Source organism: Palaemon carinicauda, chromosome 16 (genome assembly GCF_036898095.1).
Source record: "Palaemon carinicauda isolate YSFRI2023 chromosome 16, ASM3689809v2, whole genome shotgun sequence".
In the NCBI taxonomy this organism is placed as follows: domain Eukaryota; kingdom Metazoa; phylum Arthropoda; class Malacostraca; order Decapoda; family Palaemonidae; genus Palaemon; species Palaemon carinicauda.
The window spans coordinates 26110015-26135014 of NC_090740.1; the positions used below are offsets into that span (position 1 = coordinate 26110015).

The 25000-nt window shown below is 33.6% G+C and overlaps 1 protein-coding gene across 9 annotated transcripts in view; it reads right to left on the reverse strand.

Annotated features, from left to right (window-relative positions):
* Positions 1–25000, reverse strand: part of LOC137655701 (chondroitin sulfate N-acetylgalactosaminyltransferase 1-like) — a 106415-nt gene that overhangs the window by 75769 nt on the left and 5646 nt on the right. The window contains exons 1-2 of one of the 9 annotated variants that reach the window (XM_068389695.1): positions 13481–13498; positions 10764–11012 (exon numbers count right to left, since the gene is read on the reverse strand). The exons of 2 other annotated variants lie outside the window; for them this stretch is intronic. The gene's annotated coding sequence lies outside the window, so the exon portion shown is untranslated. Of the gene's footprint in view, positions 1–8800; positions 8937–10763; positions 11013–13270; positions 13450–13480; positions 13499–25000 lie in introns of those variants that run through there. 6 more of the 9 variants (XM_068389697.1, XM_068389694.1, XM_068389696.1 and 3 more) reach the window with 6 other exon arrangements.

The window sequence follows — 25000 nt, forward strand, 5'->3', positions numbered from 1 at the left end:
CATATATATATATATATATATATATATATATATATATATATATATATATATATATATATATATATATATATTACTAGCCAAACTACAACCCTGGTTGGAAAACGAGTGCTACAAGCATAGGAGCTACAACAGGAAAAGGAGCCCAGTAAGGAAAGGAATTAGTGAAAAAAATATATAAAAGCAATGAATAAAAAGAATAACATATTTGAGAATAGTGTCTACGTTTAAATAATTGCGTGTTATGTAAACGATAAAACGAGTTATGTCAATCTATTTAACAAATTTACAATAATTTTGAGCTTTTTAAGTTCCACCGATTCAACCGCATGATTAGGAAGATAATTCCATAGTGTGGCCAAAGCTGGAATATAAATTCTAGAATACTGTGTAGTATTGTTCTTTATGATGGAGAAGGCTTTATTTTTAGAATTAATGTCATACATAGTACGACGTACAGAACTGTACATTCGTCTGGGAAGATCCGATTAGAATGGATGACCAGAATTATATGAACAGACTTATGTATCATGCATAAAGAACTAACTGAATAACGGTGACAGAGATCAATATTCAGATCAGGAATAGGAAATTTAAGACCGAAAGTTTCTGCCCAACAAATTAAAATGAGAGTTGGCAGCTGAATACCAGACAAGAGAACAATGCTTAAGACAAGGTAGAATGAAAGAATGAACACTTCTTCAGAATAGAGAGAACTGAAATCGGTTAGACAGATTACCGAAATGAAAGACTTTCTTAATTATACAAATTTTTGCTCTTTATAGAACTGAAATATGGATGCTGAAAGCAAATGAAAGAAAAAATATTGAAGCCGCCTAAATAATTCCCTGCATTGGAATTTTTTAGATGATTCGGCCCTGTGGAAATAATGTCAAGTTTGTGAAAAGAATACATTAATTCATAAAAAAAAACAGCAGGAAAGAAGAGACAAAAATTGTTGGGTAAATGGTTAGAGATATCGTAAAGGGCTTCGGTAGGAAGAAAATAGGATTATTTAAATGAAGGGTCTTCACATTCAAAAGCAAAAGTATTTTCCACGAGTCAGCCGTTACAGTATGAGTGTAGGAAGGTATCATTCTCCAATCTCCAGTTAGAAGACATGGCTCATTGTGATGCATTTCATAACATTAGGTATACTGTATGCTGTTATAAGATTCTAAAATATAAGTATAAAAATTAAAGTTATTCAAAGAAGCAAAAGGCACTGATTAAAAATCAAATAAAAGATCCATGCTACACTTTTACTGTATATATATATATATATATATATATATATATATATATATATATATATATATATATATATATATATATATATATATATATATATATATATATAAACTAGCTGGTGTATGCATAACCTGTAAGACGGGTGAACTTCGAATAGTGGGCGAGAGATTAAGTAAAGAAAAAAAGCTAATATTGGGAAAGAAAATTCTCTCTCTCTCTCTCTCTCTCTCTCTCTCTCTCTCTCTCTCTCTCTCTCTCTCTCTCTCTCTCTCTCTCTCTCTCTCTCTCTCTCCTTAGTATAACTAGCACAGGAAGACCATACACAGACACGAGTGGAAGGTCATGCCTGAGGACTTTGATACAGTTAATTGAAAGGAATGAGAATAGCATGAGAAATGATACAGTTAATTGAAAGGAATGAAAATAGCATGAGAAAACTAAGGGAGCACTATCATAGTACTACTACCCCCGCCTGTTATCAAAGAAGCAACGAGTCGAGTACTGCACCCAAGAGTAATGAATGGCAATCCAGTAAAGAGGGAATGAAGGTTTTTATGGCCAAAGAAAGACCGCTCTCATGTTAAGGTCGGTTTCACGTGAACGTTCGCTGTCTTCATTGTTACCTTCCTTAAAGATGGAGCAGAGGATGACAGTGCTCGACGGTGTCTTTTTGTTCAAAAGATAAGATTGCTATCAACTGATATGACTGAATTCTCAAAAGGCCAAGCTAAATTACTGGCGAGGTAAGATTTTTACTACAATTGAGGCGAAGTCGGATACAAATATATATTCATTTAGTTTTTCAGGCGAATCCGGATACAAGAGCAGATCCATGTATTAGTTTTTTTGTTTTTTTTCAAGCGAACCCGAATATAAATGCATATTCATTCATAAGTTTTTTTTTTTTCGGGTGAATCCGGATATAAACACAGTTTCCTATTTCAAATTGCAGTTGTATCAATGACAATTTTTTGTCCCTTGATTTTTTAAAGATAGGTTTTATTTTGTCTTCACAATACCTGGTAATAACGATCTTTAACGTAGATTTTAATATAATCTAAACCAGTGGTTCCCAAACTATCTTACCTGACGCCCCCTTTTTGCTTCCTGTACGCCCCCACTCTTCTTTTTTTTTTTTTTTAAATGGAATGATTCTTATAGTTATATCTTAGCATTGTACAGGAAAACAGATTTCTGTTTGTATTACATTTTAATAATGAAAGCCACTTAAACAAATAATAGTTCATTCCAGTAACTAAAAGCGAAACATTTGGTTCAAAGTGACCGAAAAAAAAGTTTGAACATTAGCAAATTGGCAAAATTGAGTTGCAATTTTAAGAATAGATAATTTGAAAACATGGCATATAATATTTGGAAATACCTATGAGACTAAGGCACAACTTCTGAGTCAAATTTAGTGAGATGGATGCATGTATGTAATGACAGATATTTGTTCTTTTAATGATTTTATTATTCTATTAAACAGGTAATTTCGAGCAGATGACTTCACGTTCCCCCTTGTATCATCCTCACGCCCCCCTAGTAGGACGCACCCCCCAGTTTGGGAACCACTGATTCTAAACGTTAGCAAGTTTCAACTGAATCCGAGCCATAACGGAATTTCTTGGAAATCAATCTGTGCTCACGAGGGTTGACACTGGGGGAAGTATGCGTTCTCTAAATGCTTCTCATTTTTGCATGTCAAAAAAAAAAAAAATGAGTCTGGGGCTGAAATTCTGAAAAGCTTGATAATGAAAAGATTACTTGGAAGCTATAATGTGGAAAGAGAAAGATATTATTATTATTACTAGCTAAGCTATAATCCTAGTTGGAAAAGCAAGATGCTATAAGCCCAAGGGCTCCAAAAGGGAATATAGCCCAGTGAAGAAAGGAAATGAACGAACGATATGAGAAATAATGAACAATTATATCTAAATATTTTAAAAACAGTAACATCCAAATAGATGTCTCATATATAAACTATAAAAAGACTTATGTCAGCCTGTTCAACATAAAAACATTTTCTGCAAGTTTGAACTTTTGAAGTTCTATCAATTCAACTACCCGATTAGGAAGATAATTTCACAACTTGGCCACAGGTCCAATAAAACTTCTAGAATGCTGTGTAGTATTGAGCCTCATGATGGAGAAGGCCTGACAATTAGATTTAGCTGCATACCTAGTATTACGGACAGGATGGAACTGTCCGGGAAGATCTGAATGTAAAGAATGATCAGAATTAGTTAAAATCTTACGCAACATGCATAACGAACTAATTGAACGACGATGCCAGATATTAATATCTAGATCAGGAATAAGAAATTTAACAGACTGTACGTTCCTGTCCAACAAATTGGGATGAGAATCGGCAGCTGAGGACCAGACAGGAGAACAATACTCTAAACAAGGTAGAATAAAAGTATTAAAACACTTCTTCAGCATAGATTGATCACCGCAAATCTTAAAAGACTTTCTCACCAAGCCAAATTTTTGGTGCAATTGAAGAAAACACAGATCTGATGAGTTTCTCAAAAGTAAATTTGCTGTCGAGAATCACACCTAAAAGTTTAAAAGTCAACAGAGTTAGAGAAACACTATCAATGCTGAGATCTGGATGTTGAAGAGCCACTGTCCACGGCCTACTTACTATCATACTTTGAGTTTTGTTAGGATTCAACTTCATGTCCCATAATTTGTACCATGCACTAATTTTAGCTAGATCTATTTTACGAGATTCAACAATCTCAGATCTCTATTCAGGAGAAGGAACTGATGCAAAGAGTAGCATCATCTGCATATGCAACAAGCTTGTTTTCTAGGCCAAATCACATGTCATGTGTAAACAGTATGACAAGTAATGGGCCAAGAATACTACCCCGAGGAACACCAGATATCACATTTCTATACTCAATATGGTGTCCATCAACCAACAATTTGTGATCTATAGCTTAAAAATTTAGTGAGGATGTTAAGCAAAGACCCACCCACTCACACCCCCTACATATGAGACTCTTCCCAGCAACCCCTGGGGGTGCTAGCACCCTAGGTTAAGAAAAAATGCTCGAGGGCCTTGTCCTGCTTGCTAGGTCACTGACCCTTGCCTCTGCCTTTCATGAGCAACCTGTAAGAGAATCACCAATTTTTTTTTTAACATTAAATGGATCTGAACGTGTAATGTGTGTCTTGAGAAGTACGAAAGGGATGGAATTTATCAACAAAGGTATTCCCGACACTAGAAACACCATAACTCTCTAATCAAGGTTAAAATGAAACGCTGGTGACATAATGATATACTATCCGGAAGGCGCTGGAAGTGACGTTGTAGATATCATCCATGACTAGCCATGCAAGCACAGACAGAGACGCTGCACTGTAGTTGTTTCCCTTTGGAACTAGTCTCGATTAAAAGTTAGAATATTCGCATTTAACATGTATGCGTCAGCATAAAGCCATTAGCCTAATTACTCGAAATTCATTTTAAATATCAGTATTTCATTGGTCCATAATCCTTATTATTGCAGTTTATATGACATATACAACCGGGAAACTCACAACTATAGCCTATTTTAATCGCAGCATAAAATTAACTAATGGTACAAAAGATATTTGCACACCTGCAGAAACACTTTTAAAAGCATAGTTTGAAGTGATTTCCCAATAACATCCACATTATATATACGCACAAATAATAATTACATACAGATCAACAGATAAGAAGGCACTGCAACCATCTGGGTTTGAATGAACTCTAATCAGTAGAGCTTCAAAAATTCCAACTTGCAGCAAATGCTTTTGTTGAAAAGGTGCCATAACTCAAGTTTATTTATGAAATATCTCTTTTAATGTTTAAAAAATATTTTATTTCAATTGTTCATTACTTATATCGTTTATTTATTCCCTTATTTCCTTTCCTCACGGGGATACTTTTCCCTGTTGGAACCCTCGGGCTTATAGAATCTTGCTTTTCCAATTAGTGTTGTAGCTTAGCTAATAATAATAATAATCCGGTTATATAGTGACGCAGCTCCGGTAGGTCCTGCTGCTTCCTCCGGTCGCCTTGGATGACAGCGGAGGTAGCAGCAGTAGGGGATTCAGCGTTATGAAGCTTCGCCTGTGGTGGATAACGGGGAGGGTGGGCTGTGGGTTGGGCTGTGGCACCCTAGCAATACCAGCCGAACTCTGTCGAGTCCCTCGTTAGGCTGGGAGGAGCGTAGAGAGGAAAGGTCTCCTTTTTCTCATTTGTTTGATGTCGGCTACTCCCCAAAAATGGGAGAAGTGCCTTGGTATATAGATATAGTTCACTGTTTCGACATCTCAGAGGATGTTTCACACCATTCCTTTACTATGTTTAACCCACCTAAATAAAGAAGGAACACCCAGCGATTTCTTTCCATATAACGTGAGGGGTAGATGGAGATGGTTTGGGCATGCTCTTCGCACTGCCCAGGTGAGATTAGTTCACCAAACTTTCAACTGGGCTCCACAAGGCATTAGAAGAATTGGATGACCCAGGCCTACAAGGTTGAGGACTATGAAGCGTGAAGTAAGAGATGATGGATGGAGAAGAATACATTTAAAAGCTTATGATAGAGGTATCTGGCGAAATGTAACGAAGGCCCTTTTCGTCAATAGGAGAGGGAGGAGATGATGATGATAACGTTAATATAAAGACCTACAGAATACTCTTTCTGAGAGTCTTGGTTAAATCATCACAGCTGCCAAATTCCTTCCACAATATCGGATGCGGCCTAACTCAAGTGCTTTATAGTCGATACAACCAAGAACAGAAAAATAAAAGAAATACGAAAATTACTTATCATGAACCCTATCAAGCAATGTTGCCAACTTTGAGTCACGGCCGATACGTAATGCTCAGCCAATCTTGTTTCTATTGTTCTATAAAGAAAAAAAAATAGAAAAAATAAAAAAGCGATAATAATTATCAGTCCTAAAATGGTTTTAGGATGTACGAGAGACATGTCTACGAAAACTATGGTTCAGTTTTTTTAACTAGAGGATAACTTTACTCATACATGACATATTAACTGCTTAAAGTATTCATTGGAAAAAGCAAAAAAGGAAGTGGCGGAATAAGTGTGCTCGTGATGATAATAAACGTAGGAATAGTGGAAAACCACAGTAATTGACAAGCCCGGGTTAAAAGTTCAGATTGCATTGCAGTATACAGATGACGCAATCTTCCCTATATAATAAATAACAAGTATCGGGAAATGAGTAATCATACCTGGTGAGACGAGGGGGGGGGGGGTTACCCAGAGAGGTGAACTGTAACCACACTCCAACAAACTGTAACCACATTCCAACAAATTGCCGACCAAGCGGGTTGTTAGGAAAGGGGGAGGGTGAGAAGAGTAGAATCTGTGTGCGCGCACGCGCATATCTATTTGACGGCTCGGGTACACTAGTGATATAATAAAACATATCAATTCAACAAGTAACATTTATATTTTAATACCTTAATTTGAAAGTAAAATACGGCAGGTTTCAGCTACATAAGTAAATTGCGATGGTCAAAAAGGCTTTGCTGTTATCTATTTTGGCCAATGAAATGTTGAACTACTGTAGTCACAATAACCTATTAAATGCAGGAAAACAGTATCTCATAATTGACGTCATGAAGTCCAATATGAACTGGTGTCGTTATTCACTATTCTAAATCATTATAAACATTTCATTACTCTTTTAATGCATATTACTGGTTTTCAAGATAATATATATATATATATATATATATATATATATATATATATATATATATATATATATATATATATATATATATATATATATAATATACATATATCATATATATATATATATATATATATATATATATATATATATATATATATATATATATATATATATATATATATATATATATATATATATATATATATATATATTCACTTTTCAGACAAACTTAGTTTTCTTTTTATACTTTTGTACCACATGAAAAATTTTCATAACCTTTCAATTGATCAGTTTTCATTTTGTAATATATAGTTAAAAAAGGATGTATTTTGTGCTTTAATTTATCGTTATTAAATATAAAACCTCATAGAATCAAGGATTGCGCCATATTGCAGTTTTAGATGGGAACTCCACCACTCAACAATTTAAAGGCTTTTACGTAAATCAACAAAATTATTATAATATATGATTTTCAGTAGTTTTTCTTAATCATATAATTGAGCAATATCAACGTTATGGCAGAAACAAAAGGCATTTGCTACAGTTTTAACTAGCTCGAAATTATAAAGTTTAAAACTATCTGGTAATTCCAAAAGGCACTAGAAGAGTTGGAAGACCCAGGCCTACATGGCTGCATGGCTTAGGACTATGAAGCGTTGCGTGAAGTAGATGATGATGAATGGAGAAGTATGGACAGATGACTGGCGAAATCTAACCGAGGCCCTTTGTGTCAATAGGCGTGGGAGGAGGAGGAGATGAATTCCAAAAGCAAAATGCATTAAACAACAACGCTTGATAATAAAGAAAAAAGCGGAGTTTTATTTATTCTAATATCACATAACAAAATCTAGTTTGTAATTTCTGGTAATTTGAAATAATCATCATGGACGCGATCGCATGTCAGATAACCTGACTTCAAATAAAATTCTCATTTAAATTTCCCAGGACTCTTCTACCCAAATTATGATTTTATCTTGTTGTGCAATTTCAATTCACTTGGATAATTGGTGCTCACATTTCAAAAGCCGTTGCCTCTATCAGGAAAAAGATAATTTTGTCCATAAAGGCTGACCGACTGCGATGTATACCAACTGTTACTATGACGTCATTGCTGAATATCACGCAGCCAACCAGAGAACGCCACGTGTCCTGTTGTGATTGGATGATCTGATAAAGTAATATGGCTAGTTCATTTGAAAAGACTGCTGCTCAGTGTATATGGGCAAAGGGAAAAGGGGAATTAGAGGGATAAAAAGGGAATAGGCTGGAGTAAAAGGGACAGAGAGGAGAAAAAGGGATAGATGAGAGGTAAAGAAAGGGCACCGGGAGTGGATAGGGGCACGGTAGGATAGATTTGCAAAGAGAATCGTGTCTTGCAAAACCTTGAGAAAGTCTTGCTTTATTTTATACCTTTTAAGCAAGCATGCATAGCTCTAGAGCATTTCTTGGATTCGATATTAAGGGGTATTAATGACTTATGTTATAAGTATACACAAGTGTAAAGGGTTAGGGTTGTGGTGGCCGATGTGGTAACGCCAGACTGGGGTTCGAGTGCTGCTCAAACTCGTTAGTTACTTTGGTCGCTACAGCCTCACCATTTTTGTGAGCTAAGGAGGGGGGGTATGGGGGAACCTATAGGTCTATCTGCCAAGTCATCAGCAGCCATTGCCTGGCCTCCATTGGTCCTAGCTTGGGTGGAGAGGGGGCTTAGGCGCTGATCATATATGGTGTCTCTAGGGCAATGTCACTATTCCTTGCCTCTGCCATTTATGAGAGGCCCTTAAATCTTTAAATGTGAAAAATTATCATTAAACATAGCCAAGTATTGCAAACTTACCAACAGGCTACAATGGTGGAGACGGGTTGATTTCGATTTTAAATGCAAAAACCTGAATTCGACAGGAATATGTATGCGATAGTTGTAATCAACTTTTAGTTCTTTTTTTGGCCGAGTGAAGTCACTAGAACCTCAGTTTCCTGGGTCCGGGTTCGATTCCTTGGCCGACCTGAAGCTATTATCATGAAGTTAATTCCCCCTTCGGTCTCTGATCCCGAGGTAGAGAGAATTCGATATTAAAAGGTATTTATGGCTTATATGAATATCATTATAATAATAATAATCATTATTTGCTAATTTACAACCCTAGTTGGAAAAGCAGGATACTATAAGCCCAAGGGCTCCAACACGGAAAATAGCCCAGTGAGGATAGGAAATAAGGAAAAACAACAAGAGAAGTTTAAGAACAATAATAACTTTAAAATAAATCTTTCATATACCGTATAAAGTATAAAATTTTGAAAATAACATGATCAAAACTTCAAAAAGTATATAAGTATAAACACGTTTAAATGTGAAAAACTATCACATTATATATAAATAAATATATATATATATATATATATATATATATATATATATATATATATATATATATATATATATATATATATATACACACATACATATTAGTGTGGGTGTACATCGTGAAAAAAAATAATCAGAAGACTAAATTGCTTAATGAAAACTAGGAGAGTAAAGGTTGCGTGGGAAGATGCCATATGGAATATCAAATCTTTTGCGGATGGTGCAAAATCAAGACCACTCACAGCCAAGGCAAACATGTACACCAGACTTCCCTTTATGGGAAAGAGTGAGGTGTAATGGTGGGACGGAAGGTAGGGAGGGGGGGGTGACCAATTACACTAAATACGTGTGATGCAATAGTGGCAAGGAGGATCTCAGGTAAGGTTTGATTTAACTATTATCATCATTATTACCAGCTAAGATACAACCCCAGTTGGAAAAGCAGGTTGTCATAAGACCAAGGGCTCCAACAGATAGCCCAGTGAAGACAGTTAACAAGGAAAAACAAACTACAGGAGAAGTAATGAACAATTAAAATAAAATATTTTAAGAACAGAAACATTGAAATAGATCTTTCGCAAATAAGCCATAAACACTTAAAATAATAAGAGGATGAGAAATAGAATAGTGTGCCTGAGTGTACCCTCAAGCAAGAGAACTCTACCGCAAGACTAGCGAAGAATGGTTTGATTTTTGAGGAACTGACACATGAAATTGCATTAATAATAAGTTTAATAATAAAATAGCGAAAATTCTCATTGAATATGAAGCTATAGTTTTAATTTGTGATACTATTGAAATGAAGATTAACAGCGGTTTTAAATAAAAATAAGAATAATATTTATCAAAGACGGGAAAGTATGCTTATACAAACACGTATGCATATACACGCACAGACATTAGGAAAGGAGAACTGAATCCAAGCTAATTGTAATTAGGGTTTACCTAACATTAACTTCAGTATCTTCTTCTACCCTCTCTCGCTGCATTGTCTACTAGGCAGAGAAAAGGCAAAATGCAATTTTCAATCATGAATTTAAGTTTTAAATTACTCGTGGAATGGAAAAAAAACTAAAGAAAATTCTTATACCTTTCATAATTAAACCTCGGTGCACAAAATACTAAGAAAATACTGTCATAACCAGGTTTCTCTTTATTACCGATTTCATTACTGAAAATTATCTAACATTCACATAAAATAAGATCATACTATTCATCTTTAGAGAGAGCACTCACAAAATACGAATAGTGTAAAATTCGAAGAAAAATATGAAGACCCTAAGATATTTCTATGTATATAATAAACACTCACAATATACATCAATTAGTGTAAAATTGAAAAGAAAACAAAAAATTCCTATGCAGGGATAATTAAACAACTCACACATTAATCATCATTCGATGAAGATAACAGAACACAACACACTGTACTTACTTTCATCGTTGATATCTAACGAGTCCAGTAATGATGATTTTGATGAGAGTAAAGATGACATCTTCCTCCATGATTACGGACCACATCATAATCAACACTTCACAATACTTTTTTCTTTTAGAAATGGCACTGAGTACTATTCAAGTCTCCTTTCAGCAAATATCAAAATTGTATTTCTAACAATGAAATCCGAAATATCATGTACAGATGTAAAACACATTAGCTTTGTTGCAATAGCACTTTCAAATTCTAGGAAGGAAATTAGGTATGACGTCAAAATGAGACCCTAGAAACGTTAACATAGAACAAAACTAATTTCACGACTGATAAAGTTTTATATATCCACTAGTGTACAGGACCCGTCAAAAATGACTTGATAAATATTTAGATATGCAGACAGATTCAACCCTTTCCACCCTCTTCCCCTTACCTATCTACAACCCATTAACATAGAAAAAAAGCTTAAGAAACAACTGATAAAGTTATATAAATAATAGTGTACAGGACCCGTCAAAAATGACAGCTAAATATTTCGATATGCAGAGATTTGAACCCTCTTACCGCTCTCCCTTTCTTAACTACAACCCAGCAGTTTCGGCAGTTTGTGGGAGACTGTGGTTACCGATAAACCTCCCAGGATAGCCCCCTTACACCAGAATATGATTACTCCTTCTTTCCCTACCGGAGGGACGGGGAGAGGTGAGTAGTCACACACACACACACACACACATACATATATATATATATATATATATATATATATATATATATATATATATATATATATATATATATATAATATATATAATGTGTGTGTTGTGTCTTTGCTTAATATCTGCAAATTTTCAATTTAATTTAAAGAAAACTCGTCTAGTCTTTCAAAAGATAAATTCATATCTACCAGCTAATCTCTTTATTAGGAACATAAAAGTGTCCCACTCCTAAACTTTTAAAGAGAGAGAGAGAGAGAGAGAGAGAGAGAGAGAGAGAGAGAGAGAGAGAGAGAGAGAGAGAGAGAGAGAGAGAGAAGTTCAAGTACCTTCTACTCTCAAGTGTCGACAGCAATTAGTTATTTCTTGACCCGGTTTAAAAAAGCAACAGCCTCACGGGAGAAAATAATTTCTTAGCATTACACAACAAAACACATAAAATGGCTCTGTGTCACTAATACACATGAAAAACCGGCCAATAGGGTACTGGGTAAATTCTCGTGGCCAGAACTGAGAGGGGCATAGGTGGTTGGGCACCAGACGCCAAACTATCGTACATAATTCTCTCTCTCTCTCTCTCTCTCTCTCTCTCTCTCTCTCTCTCTCTCTCTCTCTCTCTCTCTCTCTCTCTCTCTCTCAGCAAACGATAAAGCCGGTATAACTAGTCTAAACGCTAAACATCTACACATTATATAATTGTATAAAAAACTTTAAACGTAAGGTCCTTGAAAAGGATCGAATTATCGTACATGTGGAAACGAGTTCGAAACCACGGGTGGCTTCCATAGTTATGTCAACTGAGTTTGGACGGTCAGAGAAGCAGTGGGCGTAGCCGAATAAGGATAGAGCGGGATTCGAGCCACATACTGGGCGTTGGATGTGCAGGCAACAACAAAATCTATCCTAGAGACACTCTAGAATTACGTGTAAAGAGTTAACTGAAACGAATTCCCTATTAGACCGATGATTAAATTTATTATTAGTTTTTTAAATGAAATGTAACCGTGACAAATTGTTATATGAAAATTAGATACTAAAGTACAGTCTAATAACCATCACATACATAAAATATATCAATTATAGATTAACTACTAACTTCATAAGGACTTTGCCGGTTGCAAACTTCAGGGATTTTAATGCCGAGCAAGTACTCATCGAAATCAGTGTATGAAGTTCAACTGAAATGTGGAAAAGAATAAACATATTTTGGTCTTCTGACGGATCGTACAAATACTTATATATTAAGTATTGGATCGGAATGACACATACATATATAATACACACACACACACACACACACACACACACACACACACACACATATATATATATATATATATATATATATATATATATATATATATATATATATATATATATATATATATATATATTACACATTTTATATATATCTATGTATAAAATACTTTATTCTAATTTTTCATTACTTCTTAAATCGCTTATATATTTCCTCCTGTTTCCTTTCCTCACTGGGTTATTTTTCCCGGTTGGAGCAATTGGGCTTATAGCATCCTGCTTTTCCTACTAGGGTTGTAGCTTGGCTAGTAATACTATAATTATATATATATATATATATATATATATATATATATATATATATATATATATATATATGTGTGTGTGTGTGTGTGTGTGTGTGTGTGTGGTTGTGTGTGTGTATGTAAGTATGCACAAACTATAAAGCGTTTAAATCAGGAAAAACTTTGTAAAACCTTCTTAACAAAATTGCTATTACTAACATAAAGATTTATCACGATGGAAGACCAAAAGAGATACCTTTAACTTTAGACGAATACCAAACCAAGTTAGCCCTCACAGCACCTGTCCAACAGCGTATTAGAGAACCACCTTAATATCGCAAGCACACGCTTAAGACCACTAAACAGTTGAATATATCCACAGCCTGTAACTAGCTAGGCTAACCGGCACAAACTCACTGCGACACACCAAGTAGGAAATAAAGAGACTAGGAACATTCGAACGCACCCCTGGTTGGATTCACCCCCAGACTACTGAGGTGAGGTGAGTCTGTGTAGAATGTGTCCTCCACGCACACGAAGACAACAAAAGCAGCACGTGCGCGCGCACACAGGGTAGAGAAAGGAAAGAATTGCGCTCCCACAAGTTTGAGAAGCAGGTGCCTCGTTACTTCTAACGAGTCACAAAATCTAAAATAAAAAATCATTTATGAAAATATACTATGATGTATGTTATAAACTGTAAGATTGTAAAAAAATAAAAAATACAAGCTATGGATATAGGACACACACTCTCTCTCTCTCTCTCTCTCTCTCTCTCTCTCTCTCTCTCTCTCTCTCTCTCATTACTAATCTATAAATAAAATATTTTAAATGTTAATACTTGAAAACATATATTAGTGAAAAATAAGTCTTAATTGGATTACGTGTTAGTACAGATCAAATAAAAAAGTACAGGGCAAATAAAAAAAAAGTTGATGGGTTGAATGGAGAGAAAATGAAAACCTTGATATAAATTATCAGTAATTCTCGAAACGAGAATAAGTTCGATTTGCAGATAAAGGAGTGAAAATGAGACAATGAATGTATCAAGGCATACGAGTTTGATAACAAGGAAGTGAAAAGACAACATGAGTAAATAAATAATATTCCATCTTTAAAATAGGTGTTAAAGCTTTTTCATGTATTATAGGGTATTCTTTAGTTTGCATAAATTTAAATTCACATTGAGACTGCTTAACAGAAAATTTAAATTACATAAAAAAAAACTAATTCTTACATAATATCGTACCATAAAAACTTAATTTTATATTTCACGAAAATTGGGCAGTTTCTATAAATTTCTTAAGCTTACACTACACAAATCTATCTATATACTTTAAAATTACCCAATCAAATTACAAAAGAGAAATAAAAAAAATTGCAAAAGAATTACACAATTAAATTCAATAAACTATATTGAATGTAATATAGGCTAAAGATAAACGATTAAATAAAGAAAATACTGCATTGAATGTAAGACTTATGGCAGTATAGGAGTGAGGGAATGCTAGCGTGTATAGATTATTATTATTATTATCATCATTAGTTAAGCCACAACCCTAGTTGGAAAAGTAGGCTGCTAGGTCTCAAACAAGTAAAAATAGCCCAGTGAGTAAAGGATATAAAGAAAATAAAAGGCAGAATAAAAAAAAACTACATGTTAGGTCCGAGATAATCATGAATATTTTCTGGGTGATCAATAAAAAAGGGAAAAGTAACTAATAACCGTGGAACTGAGGTGAAATAGAGGTTCAAGGAAATAATATCATTAAATGAATTCTTGTGACCTATTTGTGATGAATCAAAACAATTTTTCTTTCTAATATGCCACAAACACACTCAGGAGTCATTGCGGACGTACCACAAGGTTCTTCGTCATAAAATTATTTTAAGAAAAAAAAAATCAGTTAATAGCATCTACTACAGAGTAGCTTACAAAAGCACAAAAACCATATCTACCCATTCTTGCCTGTAGCGTATACCCCTTTTACCCCCAGGCTATTTGGAAATTTCCAACCCTTAACCCCCAGGGGGTTATTTTTTTCCCAGCACATTTTGCAGTATATTTATTTTAAAATTACTCTAACAGCCTTAATTTTTGTCATAGAGAGGTCAGGTTGGTCTCATTCTCTTGGAAAATGCCTGAATTTTCTCAAAAACTTATCAAAAATATGAAAAAAAAAACATATCTACCCATTCTTGCCTGTAGCGTATAGTAGGGATTCAAATAATACCAACAGGTCTAACAGGTAATGAAATTCCTGCTAAATTAAATTATTTCTTACTGTTTATTCCATTTAGGAAAAACTGGGGGAGAAATTATATGATAAAAGAAGAAAAAAAAATCGTTGTTTGCGCTTAGCATTTTGGAAAAACTGGGGGAGAAATTATATAATAAAGAAAAAAAACCCGTTGTTTGCGCTTGGCATTTCCTAAACCTGCCTTAGACCTTAATGCCTAGCTTGCAAGATCTACGAAGGTCATCGGTAACAATCCTGCACCCAGTTGCACGCTGCATTACAGAAGAAGGAAACCCTTATTCTAACTAATCCGGTAAATATCAGTCAAGGAGATATATATTTATATATATATATATATATATATATATATATATATATATATATATATATATATATATATATATATATAATGTATACATATATATATATATATATATAAATATATAAATATATATATATATAATATATATATATATATATATAATATATATATATATATATAATATATATATATATAATATATATTTATATATATACATATATATATATAAATATATATTATATATATATATATATATATATATATATATATATATATATATATATATACATATACATATATATATAGATATAGATATATAAATAGATATAGATATATAAATAGATATAGATATATAAATTATATATATATATATATTATATATATAGATAGATATAGATATATAAATAGATATAGATATATAAATTATATATATATAGATAGATAGATAGATAGATATATAGATATATAAATAGATATAGATATATAAATTATATATATATATATATATATATATATACATATATATATACACATAAGGAAAAACATATACGATACAACTAAACATCCCTTTAGTGTCCAGAAGGAAATGATTCCTTGCAAAGAAGGTCAGCTGGTAAACAACTGGAAAAGAGATTGGCAACAAGGAAATATACATGTGCACAGCATACATAATTCTTCTTCGTTAGAGATAAAGCATTCGTGTATTGTAATATGTTAGAAATAAATGTCATTGAGGCGAGAGATAAACATAAATGTTGGCCAAATAAAATATACGAGTTCCATATATATTAAAAAACAAAACAAAAAACTAATATATTTCAGACAGACCATAATAATATACCGTAAAATTTTTGTTATTTAATAACAAGGAAGAACCCAGATGACGTATGGGTAATTAAGATTTATAATTCTGAAAGGTGCCACTGCATTTTCGAGGTACAGTATTCAGTTCTGTCTGATGTTATGGAGTAAGTTAGTTTTTTTATTTTTCGTAAAGAAAATTTATTCCTAACATAAATGCAGTGAGTGTCTAAATAGAGATGAAACAGGTTTGTGTGTGTGAGAGAGAGAGAGAGAGAGAGAGAGAGAGAGAGAGAGAGAGAGAGAGAGAGAGAGAGAGAGAGAGAGAGAAATAGGAAACTTTCAAGACAGAGGTTAACTGAAGTCTAGGACGAATTAAATTTAAATTAAATATTAAGTATTCAATATAACTTAAATTTACATTTTACATCATATAAGCGGAAATATATAATCAAATTGTGAAATAAAGTCTTGTGTAACTAAACCAATACATATAACTATATATACTTTAAAAACTCATTTACACCCAATACATACCTACAAACATACACACACAAACAGACAACAACAACAAATGCAGTCGTTTTTAGTCCACTACAGGACAAGGGCCTCAGACATAAGGATATTCATATCGGGATTCATCAAATTTTCATCAACAAGCTGGCCACTGCGGATTGATGATGGTGGGAGACTAGTCTGATCGTTCACAAAAACCAACCTAGTAGGGGTGGCCCTAACTAGTATAGCTTACCTGATCATAGCGATACGCAAACCCTTTCACTACAATAAGGTAGTCTATTCAGAAAGATTACATATATTGAAGTTTATATTGTATTGTATTATATTATATTATATATTATATACATATACATATATAAATATATATATATATATATATATATATATATATATATATATAAATATATATATATATATATATATATATAAATATATATATATATATATAAATATATATATATATATATATATATAAATATATATATATATATATATAAATATATATATATATAAATATATATATATATATATATATAAATATATATATATATATATATATATATATATATATATATATATATATATATATATATATATACGCATACAGTATATACATATACACATTACATATATATATATATATATATATATATATATATATATATATATATATATATATTTATATATATATATATATATATATATATATATATATATATATATATATATATATATATATATATACATATACTGTATATATAAAGAAAAAAGATAAGACCTGAACAAGATGCAAATACAAATATTCCCCAATATGCAAGAAATAGACACAAAACACAAACAACAACTCTTCCACGCGATCCAACAATTAAGAGGTCAAACGGAGAACTGCCGTCGAAGTGGCTCAACCACCGCCAACAAACAAACAAACAAACAAATGGAAACAGCACAGGAGATGCAATGTTGCAAAAGAGCAACCGCGACTTGCAAAGGGAGATCCGGCCGCCAAGGTTTGCCGAGTCACTCGCGCTATTGAGAGAAGTCAAGTTACGTCACTTTGCACAACACTCATTGCGAGATTATCGCTAATTGAGGCTGGGCCACTTCCGACCGATTATCCAATTCGGTGACCTAAAACATTTCATAATGAGACATGTACTAAATGTAAGTGTTTACCCAACTAAATTTGAAAATATGTGACGGCGCGTTCTTAATGTTTTACTTTTATCTTCTAAGTACCAATGATTATCATTCATTATCATTTCCTCGAAAGATGTTTTTATAATTTTCCCAGCCCAAAACGAACCTTTTTTTTTATTTTGCAACTTAACCTAACCAGAAGATTAAACACTAGAAGGAAAGTTGCGGAAATTTGCAGAGTGTAAACTTCTTACAAAAATGGCCCCTTAATTAGTCATTAAATGTGTCTGGTTTCAGTTCAAGTTTCAAAGGGAAAGATACTCACCAGAACGACAGTAAGGCAAGCCCAACCCCTCACTGTGGTGCTCAAACGCAGCAGTCGCCTCCCAAGAAAACAGCTTAAACTCACTGGCCAGGGCAGGGATCGATCTGACGCCATGAAAATGCTAAGCAAACGCGTTACCAATGTACTAGCCATGAGGCTATCCCGCTATCTAACAGAAAGAATAGGTTTGAATTATAGCCAAAATATCTGCACTTATAATTCCATTTATGACTGATTTGTTAAAGGGTATACTAGGCTTCATTATCGGAGCGCGCAAAAAAGTAACATAATAATTAGTTAGTTATATCGTGCACATAGGTGTGTGTGTATGTATGTATGTAATGTATGTATGTATATATATACAGCATATATATATTATATATACAGTAATATATATATTATATATACTGCATATATATATTATATATACAGTATATATATATAATATATATATATATATATATATATATATATATATATATATATATATATATATATATATATATATATATATATATATATATTTATATATATATACACGTTCATACACAGATATACACACACACCTGTATGTGCTTACGTATGAGTGATAAAATCAGTTATATCACACATTAAAAATATACTGCTCATATATAATACTGGGTAAGCATAAACAATGTGCCTACTGCTAGTAAAAGAACACTTAAGTAAAATAATCTTATCAACCTCATGATGTACATAAGGACAAGGACAAAAGTAATAACAGCAGTTGGGGAAAGACACCTATGATGTTAGTGTTGTTGGAGTTGCTATATGCAGATAATTTGGTGATTACTGATGAAAATGAAGTTTTACAGAGAAGGGTTGTAGAGTGGCAAGAGACTTTGGATAAGGGTTGCTTGAGGATAAATGTGGATAAGACTGAAGTTCTGGTGAACTACAAGGAAGGTAGGGACAGGGTAGCCATACATAGGGTTGTTGTGGCCTGATGGGTAAAGTATCTCCCTGGTATTCGGCACACGGGAGTTTGAGTCCCTCTCAGACTCGTTACTTCCTTCAGCGTCTGCAACCTTACCATCCTTGCGAGCTAATGATGGGGGGTTTGGGGGAGCCTATATGTCTATCTGCAGAGTCATCAGCAGCCATTGCCTGGCTCTCCCTGGTTCTAGATTGGATGTAGAGGGGCCTTGGGCGCTGATCATATATAGAATCAGTCTCTAGGGTATTGTCCTGCTTACTACGACAATGTCACTGTCCCTTGCCTCTGCCATTCATGATCGGACTTTAAACCTTTAAACATATAAGTAGAGGCTCTGTTCTAAAACAATTTAGATACTTGGGAGGGAAGATGCGAGACTGAAGTTGAGATTAAGAAATAAGCAGCCTTGGGGAAGTGGAGGGAGGTAGCGAGTGGGGTATGTGACAAAAATATCCGAATCAAGCTAAAAGTCAAAACCTATAGCACATAAATGAGACCAGTATTAATATATGGATCAGAAACGTCTGCTCTAAGACAAAAAGAGGAAACAAAGTTTGAGAGAATAGAGGGAAATGTGGTGGATTATGGCAGTATCACTGCTTGAAAGATTGGATAAGAGTTTCTAAACTAAGATGGTGTGGCCATGTGTTGAGGATAAATGATGGGGAGTGAGGAAGACTTGGGAGGAACATGTTACAGGAGAAAGATCGAGAGGGAGGTAAATAATTAGATGGCATAATAAGGTGAAGGATAATCTGGAGAGATGTGGTTTGGTGGAAGATGATGCCTTTGATTGAAGGCATTGGAGAGGGCGCATGTAGGGATAACACTGGAGAAAATGAAGAATACTAACTATCTCTCTCTCTCTCTCTCTCTCTCTCTCTCTCTCTCTCTCTCTCTCTCTCTCTCTCTCTCTCTCTCCTCTCTCTCCTCTCTCTCTCTCTCTGTCATTAGTTCATCCAATTGCCAATGGGTAAAATAGCCAATGTTATGAAAAAACAACTATTTGTGGTGTGTGCCCCTTTCAAAAATATAAAAATGCGTAATCAAATATCTAATTTAATCTATATTATATATATATATTATATATATATATATATATATATATATATATATATATATATATATATATATATATATATATATATATATATATATATATTATATAACCATCACAATATTCATTCAAAATTATGAAAGAATAGAACTCTCAGCCTAAGGATCTAATTGTTATATCAATCTAATCAAACAAACGGTCACGAAACTTTCACCATGTAATCATGTCGCAAATCTTTGGTGACGAGATGTACACAGATCATAGTCTTATGTCACAACAGAAACGCAATAGTCAGTCAGCATTTTACAAAATCACCTTTTCAACCGAATTTCTCTGATGAGGCGTTGAGAATCCAATTAGTTGGGCAACAGACCCAGCCGTGGATTCGCTGTTTGCAGGATCAAGACGGTACGCTTATGTTCTAACTAATCAATGGGGGGTTTCAAATATATCTCTCTCTATCAAAATACCAGTGACAGAAAATAACCAAATAGTTGAATGTTGGACACAAACACATTATATATATATATATATATATATATATATATATATATATATATATATATATATATATATATATATTACATATATATATACACATATATATATAATATATATATATACATATATATAATATATATATACATATACATATATATATAATATATATACATATATATATATATATATATATACATATATATATATATATATATATATATATATATATATATATATATATATATATATACATATATATATATGTAATATATATATATATATATATATATATATATATATATATATATATATATATATATACATATATATATATGTAATATATATATATATATATATATATATATATATATATATATATATATATATATATATATATAACAGAATGGATCCCTACAGATCGCAAAAGCAAGGGTAGTGAAGACAATGGATTGACAAACTAAGAAAATTTTTGTGTATAAAGAAAGGTCATAAACAGACGTGAGTGGAAGGTCATGTCTGAGGTCTTGTTCTGTAGTGGACTAGAGACGGATGATCGTAAACCAATATAAACAGTTGGCCATAATTGCCTCTGTTGAGCAAACTCGCCTGTGACTGGGTCAGGACAAACCCTTCCAGACTTTGCTAATATGTTCCCAAGGCAAACCTTTACGGAATTTGCTAATATGCAGCCCATCATCCCACCACTTGCTCACAGGGGTGGTAGGCCGGGTTTGTGTGGATTCTATAGAAAAGGAGGTTTTGAATTGGGGCCCAAAATTGTTTGTGATTTATGTGAGATATGTTCCCCTTTAAAGAGGTAGGTTTGGGGAATAAAGTTACATTGTATTGTAATTGCTGAATTGTGAATGAACTTCCGTGGAGAAAATTTCCACATTAGCCACTTCGCGTTTCTTCATTGATGGCATTGGACTCCTACTCCATTACGCTGTGCATTCACCTTATTATGTAATTGTATATTTTTTCCAATGAGCACTTTCAACTTTTATCCACAATACATGATATTTATCCAATGGGTAAATTAATTCATTGATTAAATATTTTACCAGAACATTTTCCCTATTTGTCTAAAAAGTACACTGTACACTTAAATTACTTTTAATCGGGTATACCTTGTTCACTGGGTGCAGTGTTGAAAAATTGAGCACATTGTTAATTGGGTATATTTTGTGCATCAGGTACAATTTGTCTATTGAGCAAATTGTTGTGGTGTTTTTCGGCAGGGGGCCATCGCATTAAGAGCAAGCTTATAACTTAAACTACCTTTAAAAGTTCGGATTCATCTACTAATCAACTGCAATTACTGGATTTCAATTAGAATTCTAACAAAGATATACGTTTAGTTTCTCTACAGTAAGCAAAGTTACATGCTTATTATTTCTGTTTATACACATGGGCTGACACTAGACTTACAGGAGGCGCTAGTGTGTTTACATACTTTAAAGCCAATAAAATTGAAAACTAGCATCAGGAAATGTGTTGGGACGATAGATTTGTACAGTATATACTATGGTGATCAAGCTTATCAATAAAACATACCCACCGGACATATTACATAGTTGCTACTTTGTTTTTTCTCAAGAGCGTCAAGCTAAAAGCAAGACAATTCAAGTTCCCTCTGTTCCAACACTTTCGAGTCATTTGGTCCGCATTTACCCTTCGTCTTCAGTTCTCTCCACGTTATAAAACTACTGACCAATATTTTTATTATGTCTTTGTCAATTGATTCTTTTTAAAATAACCGTATTTACCACATTTTCATCTTTTCTTGTTATAGAAAAACTAGGCAAAATCTCAATTTCAACCTTTCTTATTTTATTAGCTTTCAACAGTAACACGGAAAACGAATTCGAAAACACGTTCGACAAGATAATAAAAACTCTAAATCTAATTAGCTCTACCCAAGAGCAAATGGAGTGTCAACGGATGGACTAACAAGTCTCTGAGACATCCAAAATCCTTGTAACTCATCCATAATTTGCTTCCATAAAGTTAAGTGATTCAGCAGTCTCTCCATGCATACCAAAATTCCATACAAATGCATTTTCTCTTCTTCATTAACATAGGTTTCTTACTTATCTATTCAACGATTCGCATTTTCTATCACTCCAGATGGAGGGAAGGATGGATAGATAAAACTTGGTATATATTACCCAGTTCTGGAGTCAGCGAGGTCATTATGCACCAAAGTCAAAGGAAAACGACGAAGTTAAGAAATGTTGGACAGCAAGATGGACGAGATCAGAATATTGGTAAATTTACTCCAAAATGAAATAAGAAAAATTAACTGGGCTCCACAAGGCACTAATAGAGTTGGAAGATCTGGGCATACATGGCTTAGGACTATGAAGCGTGTCGTAGATGATGAATGGGGAAGTATTGCATTGAAAGCTCGATAGAGACGACTGGCGATAAACAAAACTGAGGCCCTTTGCGTCAGTAGGCTTAGGAGAGATTGATGATATATTTTGTTACTCCATTCAAGGTAACACCACCTTTCTATCTTCCTGATTTCCATTTCCTCAAGCGGCTAGCCCTTCATATAGGATTCTTTCATTTGCCATTACAGATTCTCTGCACAATCTCTTAACGCAATAAAGGCTACAAACAATGGCCACCAAACAACATCCTTGCAAGACCCCTTTTCTAATGCCGCCAATCTGGAACTAAAATCCTTCTTCACCCAAGGGGGTAACTAATGCACGGTAATTGTTCAGTGGCTACTTTCCTCTTGGTAAGGGTAGAATATATTCTTTAGCTGTGGTAAGCAGCTCTTCTAAGAGAAGAGCACTATAAAATCAAACCATTGTTCCCTATTCTTGGGTAGTGACATAGCCTCTGTACCATGGTATTCCACTGTCTTGGGGTAGAGTTCTCTTACTCGAGGGTACACTCTGGCACATTATTCCATCTTATTTCTAATCCTTTTGTTTTATTAAAGCTTTTTATAGTTTAAATAGGAAATATTTATTCTGTTACTATTTTATTTTTCCTCGTATCCTTTCCTCACCGGGCTATTTTCCCAGTTGGAGCCCCTGGGCTTATATCATCCTGCTTTATCAACTAGGGTTGTAGCTTAGCAAGTAAAATAATAATAATAACAATAATAATAAAATAAATTTCTGGTCTTCATTATAACTAAATTTCAACCAATACGTTTATAATCATTTTTAGGTGTGTTCTAACGCAAAAACCTTCATATACACCTTGCCAGATATTCTAAATGTTTATGACTTTCCCTTTTAGAGGAAACCCCCTTTGTCTCTTCCAATCTTCTGTAACCTTTCCCTCATACCTTCCAATCACACAGGTCAACCACAGAGATATAATATCACCAATTCCAATTGAATCTATCAACTCCTGTTCTCTTTCCATACCTCACATTTTAACTGCACTTGCACCCTTACCGTCACTCCGTAAGCATTCTCAAATTTACAAAATCCTTTTTACTGTTACATCAAAGAGACAGTGACACGCTTTTACGTAATCACTCACCTTCAAAATAACCATTCCATCTACGGAGGAGCGAATTCTTTTCCTGTATCCAGGCGCAATTTTGCTTAAATGATAACAAGCAGTGATTTGGTTATTATTAGTTTATTCTAAATGAATAAATTCTGCATTGAAAAAAAAATCTACATCTTATAACTGCCTCGCACTTCCTTAACGCGCAACGACCATTATAGCTGTTGTGGAAAAATTAAATGACTATAGAAAATAGAATACGGTAATTAGGGGAAGCAAGCCATAAAAAAGTAAGGACGAAACAATTTTGAAAAATACGTGAAGCTCCCATTGCTAAATTTACAAGACACATTCTGATCATTTTCAAATGACACCACCCCAGCCTTGAACCGAGTTTTTCATTTGAAGGTCAATCACACACCAAGTGTTGTCAAGTAACATACGAGTTTTGAGATAGAATACTACATTAGTCATTCAGTTGGAAATATCACTACTGGCGTATTCAATCATTTATTCTTCTGTTGCCCAATAAGGTAGGAAGCGAGGTATGAAGAAATGAGCTTACGAGAGGGAACCGACCTATCAGAAACTGGACAAACTTGTTTAAGAGACCATCAGTGAAAGATGCATGTTGGCGCCGAGT